This window comes from Trachypithecus francoisi, unplaced genomic scaffold (genome assembly GCF_009764315.1).
Source record: "Trachypithecus francoisi isolate TF-2019V2 unplaced genomic scaffold, Tfra_2.0 Lachesis_group8, whole genome shotgun sequence".
Lineage (NCBI taxonomy): Eukaryota > Metazoa > Chordata > Mammalia > Primates > Cercopithecidae > Trachypithecus > Trachypithecus francoisi.
The window spans coordinates 106,521,197-106,533,559 of record NW_022681473.1 but is presented as its reverse complement, the minus strand read 5'-3'; the positions used below and the strand labels follow the sequence as shown (position 1 = coordinate 106,533,559).

The 12,363-nt window shown below is 43.0% G+C and overlaps 1 protein-coding gene across 2 annotated transcripts in view; it reads left to right on the top strand.

The window, feature by feature from the left end:
- Nucleotides 1–991: 991 nt before the first annotated feature.
- JAML (junction adhesion molecule like) overlaps nt 992–12,363 on the top strand; it is a 34,737-nt gene continuing 23,365 nt past the window's right edge. Inside the window, exon 1 of one of the 2 annotated variants that reach the window (XM_033205894.1) lies at nt 992–1,150. The gene's annotated coding sequence lies outside the window, so the exon portion shown is untranslated. Of the gene's footprint in view, nt 1,151–1,940; nt 2,092–12,363 lie in introns of those variants that run through there. The other variant, XM_033205896.1, reaches the window with a different exon arrangement.

Sequence of the window (12,363 nt, the reverse complement as noted above, 5' to 3'; positions counted from 1 at the left end):
TAATCTGAAATTCCAAAATCTGAAACTTTGAGTGCCAACATGATGCTCCAAAGAAATGCTTATTGGAGCATTTTGGATTTTCAGATTAGGGATGTTCAACTGGTATGTATTCAGCAAATATTCTAAAATCTGAAAAAAAATGTGAAATCTGAAACACTTCTGGTCCCAAGCATATTGGATAAGGGATACTCAACCTGTATTACATTTTTTAGGAATTTTGCAAGCCAGTTGTTAAACTGTTGGTAGCTTGAAATAGGCCATGATGGGAATATTTATACTGTGGAGATTGCTGGCTCTCCAGCACATCACTTCTAAAGTACCATGTGCAGCATAGTGCTTGGGAGCAAACGTTCAACAGCTTTTCAGATGATACAGGACAAGTTCCATAAGATGAGTCTGCCCATGCCTAGGTCAAGCCAATCTAGCCGAGGTTGAAGGTACATACATTGAGAACATCTATTTTTGAAGTGGTGACTAAGACTGAGAGGTATCTTGAAGTGAAGAAACCTTGAGTTCTAATCTAGGATGTCCAAGTCACCCAAGAGGTTCTCTATGGGAATCAATGGCTGCCTGTATTCTGGAAATGCTGATATCACACGGCCAGAGGAAATTCATGTCTACGTAGCGAGTTGGAGGACTGGGCAGGCATATCTTTGGAAGCAGGGATTGGGTGATTGCCTGGCGAGGTTGCACCTCTGTTTCGAGAGGAACAATAAAAGAGGTTGCATATCTTTAAGACAGAATGTTTTGTGTTAATATTACATTTATTGTATTTTGTTTGCATGAAACGGATTTCTTTCTCAGCACCTACTTGCCTGGTGCCATTCAAGCTCCTACCCTCAGAGGGCTTGTCATCTAAAAGGGAAGATGGCACCTGAAGAAGTCTGAGTGTGAGGTTCACTTCAGTAGGTTGAATTTGTCACCTCTTTTTAGAATGAAAGTATACATAAAAATTGGGTAATGATGACTGAAATGAGAACCTTGAGTTAGAGGTTCCTGTTTGCATCTCTGCAGCCACTTCAGAAGGCACGTGTTTGGTTTGCTCTGAGCCTAACCTAGAGTGCTCGCAGCAGTCTTTCAGTTGAGCTTGGGAACTGCAGCTGTGGGGAGATTTCAGTGCACTGCCTCTCCTGGGTGCTCTTCATCTTGGGTAAGCAGTTGCTTTGAATTTCTTAAGCCATTATTTGAACTTTTCTCATGCAGAAGTGTGCCAGTCCTGAAGGCTGGTTGAATTGGTAGTCTCTCAGGATTGTGAAGCCGTGATTGCAGAACTCTTGATTTCTGGAGGGGGATGTCATAAAGTAGTCTAGTGGGTGCTGTTTCAGTTACTGTCACGTAGAGTAACTTAGGTGAATCTCCTCAGCAAAAAGAGGAGCAAAGTTTCCTCATAATAAGAGTATGTGACAGTGATGATGACAAGGCTTCAGCTTTAAGTCACCCATGGGTTTAGGTAAAGCTGTGACTGGCTGTTCTTGAGCTCACAGCAGAGCTCTTTCTTCACTATTTTTCTTTTTAGAAGACAGTTTTAAATTTTATTTTTAAACAAATTTCATTGTGTATATTTAAGGTAAACAACATGATGTTGTGGGATACATGTAGATAGTAAAAAGTTTACTATGGTGAAGCAGATTAATATATCCATCATTTTACATAGTTGTACCACTGTTTTTCTTCTCCCCATTATAGACATGCCAATATTTAATCTTTAGAAGCCTGAGGCTTAAATCTCCCAAGAGAGCTAGACAACTGTCCATACTTGTTACACCCTCAACACAGCCCTGACCTTGGGAAAGGCTCATGCAGGATGGTTTAGGTATAACCTACTCTGAAGAAGGGAGCAGGAGTAAGGACCTCCAGGGTCCCATTCATGTAGAGAGTTAACCAATGTGACCTAGACTGTCTTACAGAAGCCATGTGACCTACCAGTCTGTATTCAATGGCTTAACAATGGAAAATGAGGGCACATTTTAAGAGGCATGGCTTAGAGTGGTTATATAGACTTGTAGACCTAAAAACATCTGAGAGCCCAGAAGTGCACAGCAGTATGCAGATGGATTGAGAGGACTCGGCACTGCAGGTGGACAACACTCTGTGAGTGAAAGAAGGCTGTGCAGTTGTCTGTTTGCTCAGTGGTTAATTGTCCTTACTAGGGACAAACACTGAGAGACAGCAGCTCTCCCTTATTTTGTCTCATGATGTTGTCATTTGGGGGGTAACTTTGGCATCTTGTATGGTAGTCTCATTGTGGCATGTCTCTTTTCCGAAGATGTTTTTTCTGTAGTAACTGCCAAGGAGAACAATCCCCCTACACTGTTTAGTAACTTTAAAAATTGACACATAATAATTACACATATTTATGGGGTACACAGGGGTGTTTTGATACATACAGTGTATAGTGATCGGATCAGACTAATTAGCATATCTATCATCTCAAACTTTTTTTCATTTATTTGTGTTAGGAACACTCAGTATCCTCCTTCTACCTCTTGGAAACTATGCATTGTTGTTAACCATAGCCATCTTAAAGTGGTATAGGACACTAGAATGTATTCTTCCTATCTAGCTGTAATTGTGTTTCCGTTGACAAATCTCTCCCTATGTCCCTTCCCCTCTAGTATCCTCTGTTCTACTTTTTACTTCTGTGAGAGCAATGTTTTTAGCTTCCACATAGGAGTGAATTCAGTGTTTAAGTTTCTGTTCCTGGCTTATCTCACTTTACAGAATGTCTTCCAGTTCCATCTATGTTACTGTGAATCATAGATTTCATTCTTTTTAATGCTCAAATAATATTTCATTGTGTACATATATCACATTTTCTTTACCCATTTATCTATTGTTGAACACCTAGATTGATTCTATGTCTTGGCTATTGTAATAAGTGCTGCAATAAACATAGGAGTGCACATGTCTCTTCAATATACTGATTTCCTTTCCTTTGGATAAAGGTCCAGTGGTGGGATTGCTAGATCATATAGTAGTTTATTTGTAGTTTTTTGAGGGACCTCCATATTTTCCTGGGTAGTAACTAGCCAGGGCTGGTGTCATGGGTGGTAAGGGTATTTACCAAGACAGCCATAAGTAAAGAAAGGCAGACTTATTAGAGAAGGTATGAAAATACCTTGCAAGGTTGCTGGGCAGCACAGCAGGGAAAGGGCTGTCTGCAAAGAGGCAGGGACTAGACAGAAGTTTTATAGGGTCATGCTGGAGGGGGCTACCTGTGGAACGAGGTCACTGTGCCCACAGAGGTCATTGTGCCTTTGGGTAGTTTAATTAGCTACTCTCAGAACAATTGTTCATTGTTCTTCCCCACCTGGGACCCTCCCCAACTTGGGGCCCCTTCCTCATTGTTGCTTGCTTATCAGGACTCTACATTCCACCCTTGGCAGAACAACAATGACATATCTTTGGCACTGGGCAGAGGTCTCCTTTTCCAACTACTTCCTGCTGACCAGGGGCATAGAGTTCTCCCTACCTACGATTGTTGATCTGTCAAGAGACCCATCCTGGATTGTGGGACCTAGGATACTGGATTTTGCTGGAGGAAGGGTCTCATCAGAGAGGGGGAGCATGTCAAGGCAAAACTGGTGTCCAACTGAATTCAGGGGAGACTGGTAAAGGTAGCAGGCATCATTGGGGAGAGACTGATATCCCATTCACAGCATCATTTGAAGGTGAAACTGCTGAATTTTAGAAGATACAATTTTATTTCTTAAGCCAGTTACTGAAAAGGCGAAGCAAAACCTTTTGCAGTCTGACTATTTTTCCTTGTTGAAAGCCCATTTAGATAACCTGGAAGTTACTTGATGAAAAAGTGTTTGAATTTAAACACAGCATAGGGAACCAATTTTAGACAGATTATTATACCTTAATTACATACAACATTCCTTTTATAAATTTCTTTCATGAATTTTCTCATGACTTACACCGGTCATGACTATCTATGATAGGCTTGAACTTTCTGACTTGTCCTAAACTTCCCTCTTTCTTAACAAAATCAGTCATTTTACTTTATTTTTTATTTTATTTTTTTTATTTTTTTGAGACGGAGTCTCGCTCTGTTGCCTGGGCTGGAGTGCAGTGGCCGGATCTCAGCTCACTGCAAGCTCCGCCTCCTGGGTTTACGCCATTCTCCTGCCTCAGCCTCCCAAGTAGCTGGGACTACAGGCGCCCGCCACCTCGCCCGGCTATTTTTTTTTTTTTTTTTGTATTTTTTAGTAGAGACGGGGTTTCACTGTGTTAGCCAGGATGGTCTCGATCTCCTGACCTCGTGATCCGCCCGTCTCGGCCTCCCAAAGTGCTGGGATTACAGGCTTGAGCCACTGTGCCTGGCCTCATTTTACTTTATGACAAGAATTTACCACACAAGATCCATTCTTTTTTTTTTTTTTTTTTGAGAGGGAGTCTTGCTCTGTCGCCCAGGCTGGAGTGCAGTGACTGGATCTCGGCTCACTGCAAGCTCCGCCTCCCGGGTTTACGCCATTCTCCTGCCTCAGCCTCCTGAGTAGCTGGGACTACAGGCGCCCGCCACCTCGCCCGGCTAGTTTTTTTGTATTTTTTAGTAGAGACGGGGTTTCACCGGGTTAGCCAGGATGGTCTCGATCTCCTGACCTCGTGATCTGCCCGTCTCGGCCACAAGATCCATTCTTATATAAAATTTCTTTCTTTATAACTCTCCTTATCAAAAATACCTCTTCACCTTTATAACTTTCTTCTTCTTTTTTGTTTTATTATTTTTATTTTTTTGAGACAGAGTCTCACTCTATCACCCAGGCTGGAGTGCAGTGGTGCGATCTCAGCTCACTGTAACCTCTGCTTCCTGAGTTCAAGTGATTCTTGTGCCTCAGCCTCCCAGGTAGCTGGGACTACAGGTACAAGCCACTATGCCTGGCTAATGTTTGTATTTTTAGTAGAGATGGGGTTTCAACCTGTTGACCAGGCTTGTCTTGAGCTCCTGACCTCAAGTGATCCACCACCTTGGCCTCCCAAAGTGCTAAGATTACAGGCATGAGCCACTGCACTTGGTCTTCACCTTTATAACCATCTTTATGTCTCTCTTATTTCCTCATTCCTTTTACCTTGTTTTATATGTAACTTTTTTTTTTTTTTTGAGATGGAGTCTCACTCTATCATCCAGGCTGGAGTGCATCTTAGCTCACTACAGTCTCTACCTTGTGGGTTCAAGCGATTCTCCTGCCTCAGCCTCCCAAGTAGCTAGGACTACAGGTGTGTGCCACCACACCCAGCTAATTTTTGTATTTTTTAAGTAGAGACAGGGCTTTGCCATGTTGGCCAGGCTGATCTTGAACTCCTGACCACAGGTGATCTGCATGCCTTGGCCTTCCAGAGTGCTGAGATTACGGGCGTGAGTTACCACGTCTGGCCTATATGTAATCTTTGAATTAGACAAAAAAAAATTTTCCTTTTGTTAGCAAGTTAAGGTTTATACTGTGTGTTGCTGTGCAAGTTCTGTGAAGGGGCCACATGTGAGGACATTATCCCCCCTCAAGAGATTTCTAGGTTGGATTTCTTGCTAGGGTGTGTCTGTATAAGTGTGGGCTATTTTTAAACCCCCGAGATAGGACTATCCAGGTTGAAGCTATTGGTTGAAGATTTAGGTAGCTTTCCTGGGAGAAAGGGGGATATTAGAGGGAAAGATGAATTCACAAGTTGGGTAAACATTAAGCAGGCACCCATCTTGGAAAGGATATTTTTGCCCCAAAGGGGTGTGGGGTATTTGGATATTACCAGGGACTGGTGGGAGATTGGTCATTGGTCCCTTAAATAATATAAAGGGGTATGGATTTTTGGGGGGGGGTGCCACTTGTTCTCATTACCCAACAGGATTTGGAGGAGAGTTGCTCAGAGAAGATTATAGTATAGCGTCACTACAAGTCATTTATGTAGCCAAAATGATAACTCCAAAATTTCTAAAAGGCAAAAATCTTTACTTGCTGATAGAGGGGAGAGTCAACTTTCCAAGCAGGTCGCAATAAAGACAGCATGACACCAACCGAATCTGTCTCCTCTCCCCTCCTTTTTCTGTTGTTTATTGAAAGGTAAACAAAAATCTCTCATTATTTTAAAATATTATGCAAAAATCTTGTTTAAGAGAGAAAGCAAAATTTCACCTTTGCATTAGTATATTATTAATGCAATAATGTTATATCCAATTCATAATAAAACCTTATATGCAAATCTATACAATCATAGTTAGTTTGACCATAAGGTAAAATGTCCACACACCTCTCATAATTCTTTACAATTTTCTGTTAAACAAATAAATTCTCTAGAAAACCATTATTCAGACACATGGGTCCAGATTCTGGCCCTACATCAGTGTGCTTTTATTTCAGTGTTTGACCTATGGAAAAGCCATGTAATCCCCTTTAAATCTTAGCCAACTTGCTTGTACCTACAGAACTTTCCACAAGATTAACCCTTCACAAACCCTTTTCAACTTGCTTAAACCATCAGTTTTGTCCCATTACTCTTTTTTTTTTTGAGACAGAGTCTCACTCCGTCACCTAGGCTGGCATGCAGTGCCACAATCTCAGCTCACTGCAACCTCCGCCTCCCAAGTTCAAGTGATTCTCCTGCCTCAGCCTCCCAAGTAGCTGGGATTACAGGTGCTTGACACCACACGTGACTAATTTTTGTATTTTTAGTAGAGATGGGGTTTTGCCATGTTGGCCAGGCTGGTCTCAAACTCCTGACCTCAAGTGATCTGCCCACCTCAGCCTCCCAAAGTTCTGGGATTACAGGCGTGAGCCACCATGCCCAGCTGTCCCATTACTCTTTTAGGTGAGGCCAATAGTTAAAACCCTCTGAGCTAGACAAAATTACATTCTCTTTAACAGAAACCATATTCACATGACTTCTTAATAACCTCCCACCAAAACACATTCTTTATTTACACTGTCTTTATTTTTAAAAATCATTAGAGTCATGTGACCTAAAAGGGATTAAAGTTTCAATTTTTTCTGATAATATGTTTGATTTTAGTTTCTTTAAACCAATTAATTAGAGCTCTTTTATATAAATACTACACACACAACACATATAAACACACAGACAGAAATGGAGAATCAAGACAAAATTCCATTGACTGAGAAGTTCTTAGAGGGAGAGCAGGGGCTTTTTGTTTGTTTATTTAGACGGAGTCTCACTCTGTTGCCAGGTTGGAATGCAGTGGTGCGATCACAACTCACTGCAGCCTCAACCTCCTGAGCTCAAGTGATCCTCCCACTTCAGCCTCCTGAGTAGCTAGGACTACAGGTGCCTGCCACTATGCCCAGGTAATTTTTTTTTTTTTTTTATATAGATGGGGTTTCGCCAAGTTGCCCAGGCTGCTGTCAAACTCCTGGGCTCAAGTGATCTGTCCACTTCGGCCTCTCAAAGTGCTAGGATTATAGGCATGAGCCACTGTGCCTGGCTAGCAGGGGCTTTTAAAACAATATCTGTATACATACAGCCCAAATATCATCTTTAATTAAGTTGATTTCTGACTATGGAGTTCTCAAAATAAAAATCTCTTAAAAATCTTTTGTTATCAGATTTTAGCCAGGACAAATGGCCAATATTTCTGGCTTTTGAATCTTTACCTAAAGGTAACCTCCTATGTGAAATTAATAAACCTTAAGTAAGGGGATAACTTAAATATGGACACACAAGGTCCATGTGTGTCTGGAGACACAAGGTGTCTCCAAAGAGATGGTAAGCAATTTACAAGATCTAGAATTGCCCCAAAGGTAACTCAGAGAAAAAAATTTCAAGACAGGAAATTAGGAGCTGTCCATGGAAGGGAAAAGAATCAATAAATGATTAAACCACAAAAGACTCACTTTTGAAGCCAGGAATTGAACCCAGCGCACCACTCTGAGAGAGCAAAGCCCTAGTAGTTGAGCTACAGCAGGGGTCCCCAATCCCTGGGCAGTAGACTGGCACTGGTCCATGGCCTGTTAGGAACCGAACCGCTCAGCAGGAAGTAAGTGGCAGGCAGACAAGCAAGCATTACTGCCTGAGCTCTGCCTCCTTTCAGATTAGCGAGGGTATTAGATTCTCATAGGAGTGTGAACCCTATTGTGAACTGCACATGTGAGGGATATAAGTTTCATGCTTCTTATGATAATCTAATGCCTGGTGATCTGAGATGGAACAGTTTCATTCCCAAATCATCCTCCACCCTCCCTGGTCTGTGGAAAAATTGTCTTCCATGAAACAGGTCCCTGGTGCCAAAAAGATTGGGGACCAGTGACCTATAGTGCAAGGTGACCGCTGTTGTTTTTCCAGGAGGAGTTTAGAGTATTTGCAAGCTTGCAAAGAATTTTAACTGCTCAAGAGAACTTTCTAGGACTAGCCATATTATTACACACCTTCTTTTAATTTAGCCTTTTCCTTTACATGGTGTACTCAATTCCAACAGTGACTCAGTCTTAAAGCCTGTTAAACTCCAGATAGTGATTTTCCAGATTTTTACCATATAGGCAAAAGGTAGTTCCAGAAAGGGGGAGAGGAGGCGTCTCCATGACAGGCAGCTCTTGAACTCAAAGGGGAAATGGATAATTTTACTTGCCACTTCCGGAGTCACCCTTGGCTTTGTTTTGTTGTGATTTGGAATTCAGCCGGGGCAGCGAGCCCGCTTCAGTTTAAGGCCATCAGGGGCTAGAATTCTGTCCTCAGGGCCTTTCAGCCCTCAGAACAGTCCCATTTTCAGCAGCTGAGCTTGTGGCAGAGGGGGCAAGCTGTGAAGGGCTTTTTCCCATGTATCCCATTGGGGCGGTTTGCCTTCCAGTGGCCTGGCCATCTGTACTGAGGGCACTTACCTGGAGGAGTGTCCTTAGGGCAACTGGGGGCCGAGGGCTTCTAAATCAGCCAACAATTGAGCCTGCCTTTTGTCCCTGCATTTTTCTTTCTCCTTAGCCCTGCCCTCCTCATTCTGCTCTTGGTTGTAAAAGACTGATGGGGCTAAGTTGAAGATTTTTTTGCATAGGGGCCATGCTGTATTACACAAGAAAGTTAGGTGTTTCTTTTTGAGAGTCTGAGGGTTAAATTTGTCTCAATGTTTTAGGATGCAATGCAGAGGTGAGTCTGAAGGAACAGATGGGATTTGTCCCATGGTGGGACTGGAAAATGATGAGCCAGCCTCTGGGGGCTAGTGTCTGCTGGGGACACAAACTGCTTTCTCTTGGGGCTTCTCGCTGAGGATACGTGTTCCACTCACATTCACTGACGGACTTGGGTGCACTTTCTAAAGGGCATCCCAGCTATCAGAAAGACCTCTCGGCACTGGGGCCTTGCACCGGATGATTGGTTCAGGTATGAGGACGGGAGGGGAATGGGGAGACTCACTGCTCTGAGGTTGCTTGAGCTCACCTAGTTTGGGAATATCCAGAGCAGGAGGTCTGCCTGTCTTCACGGTGAGAATTTAGAGTGAGAAAGAGGAGGGTGTGAGTCCCCCAAACCACATGTGCCAATTGTGACATATAGAGGGACTTTTGACCAGAAAAGGTAGGAGAGGGTTTTCCTCTCTCCTGGGCAAGGCAGACAAGACTCTTCAGCCCCTGGCCTTCAGGCCACACCAGGAAGTGGCCCTGGCCTGTTGTCATAAGTTGCCAGAGGGATACTAGAGTTTGTTTCCATTGAAAACTGAAAAGAAAAGCAAACTCTGGTTGGGTGACGACTTCTCACCAGGACCTTCTGGTCCACTGGGGAGTGGCCCTGGCCAGGACCTTCACTTGTCTCCAAACTTGGATGCTGTGCACCGAGACATTGGAGTTGGAGGAGAGGCAAGGGAGAGAGTAGGGGAGAGGTCCCCAAGCAATCCCCTTTTGGATCACCAAAATGTTGCGGGTAGTGACTAGCTAGGGCCGACGTCACTGGCAGCAAATGTATTTACCAAGACAGTCATAGGAAAGAAGGCAGATTTATTAGAGAAGGTATGAAAATATGTTGCAAGGTTGTAATGGGCAGCACAGCAGAGAAAGCGCTGTCTGCAAAGAGGCAGAGGCTGAAGGGAAGTTTTATAGGGTGGTGCTGGAGGGGGCTACCTGTGAAAGAGGTCATTTTGCCCATAGAAGTCATTATGCCCTCAGGTTGATTAGCTGTGTCTCAGAACAGTCGTTCATTGTTCTTCCGCACTTGGGCCCTCCCCGAACTGGGGCCTCTCCTCATTGTTGCTTACTTATCAGGACTACACACATACTGTTCTCCATAGTGGCTGTGCTACTTTGCATTCCTACCAACAATGTGTAAGAGTCCCCTTTTCTCTGCATCCTCACCAGCATTTGTGTGCGTGTGTGTGTTTGTCTTTTTGATAATAACCACCCTAACTGGAGTGAGACGATAACTCATTGTGGGTTTCATCTGCATTTCCATGATTACTGATATTGAGAATTTTTTTTCATATATATGTTGGCCATTTGTATGTCTTCTTTTGAGAAATGTCTGTTCAGACCATTTGCCCATTTTTAACCCTCCTACACTATTAGTAATAGAAAAGAAGATCCTGATAGTCATAACCCCCTAGAAAGACAGAAGGTATTTGCCAGAATTTACATTGTGAAAGAACCATGAGCTCAGGTCAAAATATTTGGCCAACAGATGAGGTAACTTACTATGGAGAATTATCTCAAAACATCTGCTGGGGAGATAAATTAGTATCTGGAAAGAGAAGGAAGTAGGGTAGAAGCTGAGAATTTCAATGGTGTCTCTTATCAAGGTGCTTAAGGTGCTTCTGAATATTTTTGCTGGATTTTTAAAAAAATGGAGATTCATTTTATTTATCTATATGTGAAATCAGAATTTTGTTATTCAGCTAAATGTATACAAAAATTCAGAATTTGTGTGTGTTGGTGAATATATAGAGAGGAATTTGCAAATATCTGTCAACGAACTAGGAAATTCAAACTCAGTGTTCTTGGTAAATGTCCAAGGTGTTATGAACTCATTTGACAAGTAGTTACTGAGCATGTCCCTGTATGTCACACCACGCTGGCCCTGGAAGGGTGGTGGCTCATGGGCATGGCTCTTGGCTTCATGGAGCTTATAGTGTTGGGAGTGGAGGTAGAGAGCAGGTCTTAATTAAATGAGCACCCAAATAAATAGACATAGTGGCTCATACCCTAAAGGAAAGGTAGAGGTACTATTAAGACATGTGGCTGCTGGGCGTGGTAGCTTACACCTGTAGTCCCAGCACTTTGGTAGGCTGAGGTGGGCAGATCACCTGAGGTGGAGAGTTTGAGACCAGCATGGCCAGCATGGTGAAACCCTGCCTCTACTAAAAATACAAAGTTAGCCGGGCATGGTGGCACATGCCTGTAATCCCAGCTACCCAGGAGGCTGAGGCAGAAGAATCACTTGAACCTGGGAGGCGGAGGTTGCAGTGAGCCCAGATCATGCCATTGCACTCCAGCCTAGGCAACAAACTGAAACTCCATCTCAAGATAAAGAAAAAAGACATGTGGCTTGGGGACCTGTCCTGGGATGAATGGTTGAGGAGAGGTTTCCCGAGGAGATGACATTTAACTTGAGATGTGAGCGATGAGCAGGTGTTAACTGGGTGAAGGCCTGAGCAAGGCGGATTGGAAGACCATTCAGTCAGGAGGAACAGATTAATCTTCTTTTGACAAATAAAGTTCAGAAAAGCTTTGCTCTAAAATATTGGTTACTTTCTCAAATGTGGAGGAACAGCATAGTGTGGCAAAGGCACAGGCTCGGATCCAGGATGCCTGGGTTTGAATCCTCGCTCTGCCACTTGCTCTGTGTTCTCAGGCAAGTCACGTTGCCATTCTCTGCCTCATTTCCTCATCTGTAAAACCTCATGAGGTGGTTGTGAGGATTAAATCAGTTAATGTGTAAAGCACCCAGGGCCTGGCATTAACCTTCTCGGCTTTATTACATATCAACTACTGATTACTAGTGTGCTGCTCTATTAAGAAAAAGGTCTGATCTTTTAATATTGAAAACAAGGCCCAGTGATTTTCCCAAAGATCAAAGAGTTAGTTAAAGGAAGTTCTGAGCCCAGAAGAGCGTTTAAAAAAAACTCTTAGTAATTTTTCCGCTAAAATCATTGCTTCTCTCTTCACCGAATTCTAATGGTGCGTTTGAGTATGTAGGACTGACAATGAGTGTCTTCTATTCATGATACTTATGTTTCTTAGAATTTGTTTGAAGATGGTTTGGGTGTGGCTCTGAGTTACTCAGGTTTAGTGCCGAAATTTAGAATCTTTTTAGAGTTGCTGGCTTCCTCCTAGAATAGAGTGGAGCGGGGGCTGCTGCAAGATGCCTTTAAGTTGATTTCAACTTAATGGTCACATTGTCAGCTATGAGCATTTATTCAGTATATGCCAGGCATTTTACCGGCAC